We start from the raw sequence: 6,116 nt of genomic DNA on the forward strand, positions 1-6,116 counted from the left end.
ACACATCTCTCTCTCCCAAGCCTCCCTCCTCCCCCAGTAATTGCACGCATCAACCGCACAGGTTGTGGCCTTGCTGTACACATATCTCTAAAGTTATAGGATTGCAGTTCTTTAATCCAGCATGCAACTTGACAATCAGGCTCTTTAAAAGACATCAGCCACTGAAGGGTCGATTGGGCAGCTCAGACAGTGAAGGGCAGACCATAGAGGTAATACTTAAAGTGCTGTGCAGCACACAGCAGAGCCACTGGCTCCTGCCCGGTGATGCAATGACATCATTCTGCTTTATTGAACACCATGTACAGAGTGGGACTAATTTTCATCCTGGGAGTTTTATGCCCGAGACCAAATGATTTTGTCTTTGCTGTCGGGGATCTTTGATAAATGATGTCACGGTGCAAGTGTTATTACCCTGATAAATTTATTACTGACATTTCAAGAAGAAAATAAATAATAAATAGCATATTGACCTGCTAAAGAAGTTTGACTTTCTCAGCCTCACCTGATCTCTTTCTAGCATCCACTGTTTGAGAAACTTGATTAGCAATAGCAAGCGAATTGTCATGGCACCTCCAGGACCACACACTGCGCTCACTCAGTTCTAACTGACAAGCGAGCACACAGATACGAATACCATGCATTCTTTCCAGGTTCAGTTCATGTATAGTGTACATGTGCAGATGCGTGTGTCAGTCGCATCACTGAAGTCATGTCTGTGTTCCGTACCCGGGCATGGTTAGCGATCACATTGCATCTGTACCGTGCCCAAGTCCAACTAACGGTGTTCTGGACCATCTCTTCAAGTGGACTAGGCCATGGTTAAGCATACCGTGCCTGGGCATGGTATGGAGCGATCACAACCGCATCCATTGCCACAGTTAACATGGCAGCATATACAGTCAACTCCAGAATTATTCATGAAAATGAAAATTAATAGATAAAAAGAACTTCACATGCAATCGGCGATTTGTTGAAGTTACACAAACGGGCAAGCCTCATGCTTTTATTTTCAAACAGATTTTTAGAACAAAATAAAGTTTTCCCTTAGTAACACCCATTTTAATTAAAAATTCAGATTCCAAAAATATTGACACCTCAAATTTCAGTATTTGGTGGAGTCCTTCCTGTTGAGAGTGACATCACTTTGCCTCTTTCTCCAGTGTTTAACAAGGTTGGAGAACACATGTGGAGGGATCTTGGACGACACTTCCAACTCATTGAGATTCTTGGGTTTTCTCTAGTGAACTATCCTCTAAAATTGTGACCCCAGATTTTCAATTGGGTTCAGGGTCTGAGGGTTCATTTCTTTTCAATTTTGATGTGCACTTTGGGTTGTTGTCTTTTTGGAAGACAGCGCAGTTTCAGCCTTCTGGGAGAGGCAACCAGATTTCACCCTAAAATGATCTGGTATTAAATTAAATCCATTATGCCACTGATCTTAACAAGAGGCTCTGGACCACTGGCAGCAAAACAGCCCCAAAGCATCAAAGAGCCTCCCGCCACCGTAATTTACAGTGGGTATGAGGTGCTGTTCTTTGCATGCAATTCCCTCTTTTCGCCAAACGTGAAGAAGATGTGCATGGCCAAAAAGCTCAGTTGTTGTCTCATCTGATCTAACATACAGTTCCAGGTGTAACTCTAATGTTTCAAGCAAATTTCAGACACTGGGATTTGTATCTTGGTCTCGGGAAGGGCTTCTTTCATAGAATTAATCCAAAAAGCTTCTGGTCATGAAGCTGGTGTCTCACTGTTGATGTTTAAACAGTGAAACCCCAAGATTCAATGAAACACTGCAGTTGTGAAGCTGTGATCTTCAGGCTGCTCTTTGGCCCTCTTGGCATCCTCCTCACGGTTCACACAGGCACTTTGTGGATGCATCCCCTTCCTGGCAAATTTTCAACAGTTCCATGCTTTTCAAACTTCTTTACTATGGCTCTGATTGTGCTTACTGGTAATTTTAACTGACTACCATATTTTGGTAGCCATTCCCCAATTTATCCAGCTCACCAGCTTTTTTTCTTCAGTTGAGCTGAGTGCTCTTTGACTTTACCATGCATGTCGATGGACGGCAAAAGGATTTTATCTGTGTTACCTCATATTTATACCCTAGTGAAAGAAGAAATGGTCATAGACAACAATGGTTACTAGACACTAAAAGTAATACCAAGAAACATTTTTTTCTATAAAAACGCAAATTCTTTTGGTTTTATGTATAGTATTCTTCAAGGGTGCCAATGATTTTGCCACATATACTTTCTGACATAATAAACTATTCCAAAGATAACACTTCTGCAGGAATAATTTATTAAATGAATAGCTAGCAATTTCTCCAAACATTTGACGAAAATTGGAATCATTGTATGTAGGATCTATATTATATTAATGTTTTTGTTCACTTTCGTGGGGGATGCTAATATTTCTGGAGTTGACTGTAGCAGTGCTGTAAGCTGACACCAGCCAACTAAATCCTATCACCAATTTAACAGACATTATGTCAGCAGAATCTTTTGTCATTATTTCTTTCTGTTACTCCAGTGATGCAGAACATTCATAAGATGCAGATGCCAACTGAGGACAGCATGCAGATGATAGAGAAAAAAAAACTGAATCATGTCAAATATTGAAATTGTCTAACACAGAAACTTCTGAGAATCAGCACAGTGCTTGATCCCCACTAAGCTAACTACGATTTGAGAGAGTTGGAGGAAACAAAGGGATCTGTTTGCTGTAATAACTGCCAGCCAGCCGATGGTGCCAGAGGCGGAAGCACCATTCTCTTTAAGAGACCCCATCTAAAAGAAATGGGCTCTCTTGGTGGCTTCTTGGGAAGAACAAAAAACAAAAAGCTTTTGCGAGCAAAGAGGAGCGGGCCAAGGCTGAACTTGCGGCTTATCTTGTGATTGATTGAGAAGAGAATCTTCTGTCTAGTGGAGGGATTACAAAGGCCACTTCCCTTTCAAGTCTGCTGTAGCCCGAAAGGTTCTGTGTGTCAAAAGGCAAATCGCCACAGTCGGTGACAGTGACAGTGAAAAGAGGGACGGTCTCATCTTCCTGACTCAGGGACGTTATATATTTAGGCTTCACCCACATAATGAGCATCAGGTGCGGATGATCTGCCATTGAACACAGGCTCCTCCCATATAATCAGCGCCAGGTGAGGACGATGCATCATTGCACACAGGCTCCTCCCAAGAATCTAGCAGGGAGGCTGCATCAACACAGACACAAAGAAAAAGAGAAACAGACAGCACAAAGAACCACTGTGAGTCCTCATGTATCATGCCCACCTCTAAGAATTGAGCCCCCTTAGCTCACAATTTAGCCTTTAGGGGGTGCACGGGACAACGCATCTGCCACGATATTGTGAGTCCCTCGCTTGTGTTTAATTATCAAGTTATAATCAGCCATTAATTGTGATTGTACATGCACTCTAAAAAAAAAAGTGATGGGTGATGGTCTGAGTACACAACCACAGTAAGCAGAACTGGATCCTACATGCGCTAAAGTTTTTTTTTTGATGGCAGCACAATGCAGTTGATGTTTGTTGTTGAATTTCTTAGAAAAATAACAGGATGAGTTATATTCTCACCATCTTCTTGCAGTGAAACAGCACCCACCTCTGTCACACTCACATCCACCTGTAAAAAAGTTCAAGCAGAAAAATCTGATGCAATAAGGACTGCTGCTTCATTTTTGGTTATTTAATGTGTTACGACCGGCTCAAAGCCGCAACAAATCAAATGGGGCAGACGCATAAGTAACGTTGTGAGTTAAAAGGGTTTTAATGAAATAACAAAAGAAAGTAGAATATAACACAAGCCCAACATAAAAGAAAAAGTTATGGCAGGCCATGGCATCCACGACTCAATCCAGGAAACCGCAGCCGGCAGCAGCTCCCGGCAGCCAAAGGTGCAGACCAGCCTCTCACAAGTGCAGCAACACAGAAGACAAAAGAAAAGGGGGAAAAAGTTAACAAACTGCAGGGTCTTTAAATGATTGCCCAGGTGCACAGGGCCCAGGTGCGCCTGGTCAATCAGATTAGACTCCGCCCACAATCACCTAAAACAATAACAAAACCCATAGACCACAGGCTAAGAAAGCCAGGGTCGTCACAAATGCCATCTCTCTTTTGTTCCATTTGTTTGTCTAGTATTGCATCTAGGCTGAAATTTAGCCTATAAAATGTCTAAGATGTGTTTGCCTATTTAGAGTTAGTGGTATGTGTAAGGCTTCTGTTCTGTTAAGTTCTGATCCACCATCTGCACCTCTACCATGCCCTTTTGCCAGTGGCTCACACCTGAATACTGACAGCTGCTACTCATTCCTGTACCAATTCCCACGATTCCCCTGTGCTATAAAACCAGTCTAAGCACTGCACCCAGTACAAGGATATTGACCCATGTGCAACTGACAAATCTTATTCTATCTCTTCATTTTCTCCAGAGTGCCTGAGTCTCCTACTGTGTATTTCTGTGTGCTTATGATCCCCGATCTCCTGCCCAGTGACCATGTTTCCCAATCCCTCTCTCTCTCTCTCTCTCTCTGAGTGTGTTAGGGCAATAATACTTTGACAAGCTGTGTTTCTATATAAGGAATCTCTATAGAAATGGCTAAAATTACTCATGTTCATGTAGTGAACAAGCAAGGTAAAGGAATGGAACCTAGCTAAGAAAAGTGCAATGGCCATCTAGAAACAACTTGTTGCATTGCATAAATTAGAGCATGGACCTCCTTCCCATCGACGATGTCTGTCATTACTCTTTGTGTATCAATGTGCATCCCTGTTGCATAATAAATCCTCCAGAACCAGGTCTCTGGCAAAAATGTGACATTGTCCAGTTCCTTAAACCATTCCAGAGCAATATTTGCGGTGTGGCAGGGTTCATTATCCTGCTGAAAGAGGCCACTGCCGTTGGGTATTACAGTTGCCATGAAGGGATGTACTTGGTCTGGAACAGCATTTATCACACTGCCTCCACTGGATTGACTTTTACCCATAGTGCACCATGGTGCCATGGTGCCAACACACATGCTCCCAGCCATGCACATGATGTAGCAGAAAACATGACTCATCAAACCTGGCGACCTTCTTCCATTGCTCCATGGTCCAGTTCTAATGCCCACGTGCCCATTGAAGGCGCTTTATAATGTGTGTTCTGACACCTTTCTTTCACAGCCAGCATTTTTTCAGCAATTTGTCCTACAGTTGCTCTCCTGCAGGATCAGAGCAGACGGGCTCTCCTTCACTCCGCAAGCACATCAAGAAGCACCCATGGTTTTCTGGTTGGTCTTCTCTGGACCACTTTTGGTAGGTATTAAGCACTGCATTCCAGGAACACCCAGAGTTGCTCAGATCCTTACGCTTGCCCATTTTTCCTGCTTCCAACACATCAACTTCAAGAACTGACTGTTAACTTGCCTAATATAAAATGGCACCCTTGATAGGTGCTATTGTAATGAGATAAACAACATTATTGACATCACCTGTCAGTGGTTTTAATGTTATAGCTGATCAGTGTATTTTGCTCTTTATTACACACTTATTGCTGTTTAGTTTGCCTGATGAGAAGATGGTGGCATCACCACTGTGCCAGGAAAGCAGTTCTGATGCTACAGTGGTAAAGCAAATCAATTTGCTTTAAGAGTGTAATCATAATGTAAGGCACTCATTCAAAATGATTAAATCTACAATTAATTATATGTCTGCGGTCCAAATTAGTGCAGCCACAGTCCAGGGATAGAACATGTAGTCCTATTATGCAAGTCATTTCAGTAACACTAATTCCTATGTAAGCAGGTTCAACAATAATTAAAACATTATTGGAATTCTAGATTGCTGACGGATACGAGTCCAACTGAGACCATCTGCCACAGCGCAAAGCTGCCAAAACATCTAATCAGGTTCTGTGGGACAAAATATTGTCCTTCACAGACATAAAAGATTGTCGTCCTGAAAGATAAAAAAAAAAACACCATCAAAATACTCAGTAATACCATTCATAAGAAAAGTAATGCAGTGGGGATCGAATAAACAGCATTTTTTAAAGGTCAAATTCTTAATCTTATGTAAGTGTACTGTATTTATGTATTCCTAGTATGACTAAATGCAGAGGGAT

Source organism: Paramormyrops kingsleyae, chromosome 5 (assembly GCF_048594095.1).
Source record: "Paramormyrops kingsleyae isolate MSU_618 chromosome 5, PKINGS_0.4, whole genome shotgun sequence".
In the NCBI taxonomy this organism is placed as follows: Eukaryota; Metazoa; Chordata; class Actinopteri; order Osteoglossiformes; family Mormyridae; genus Paramormyrops; species Paramormyrops kingsleyae.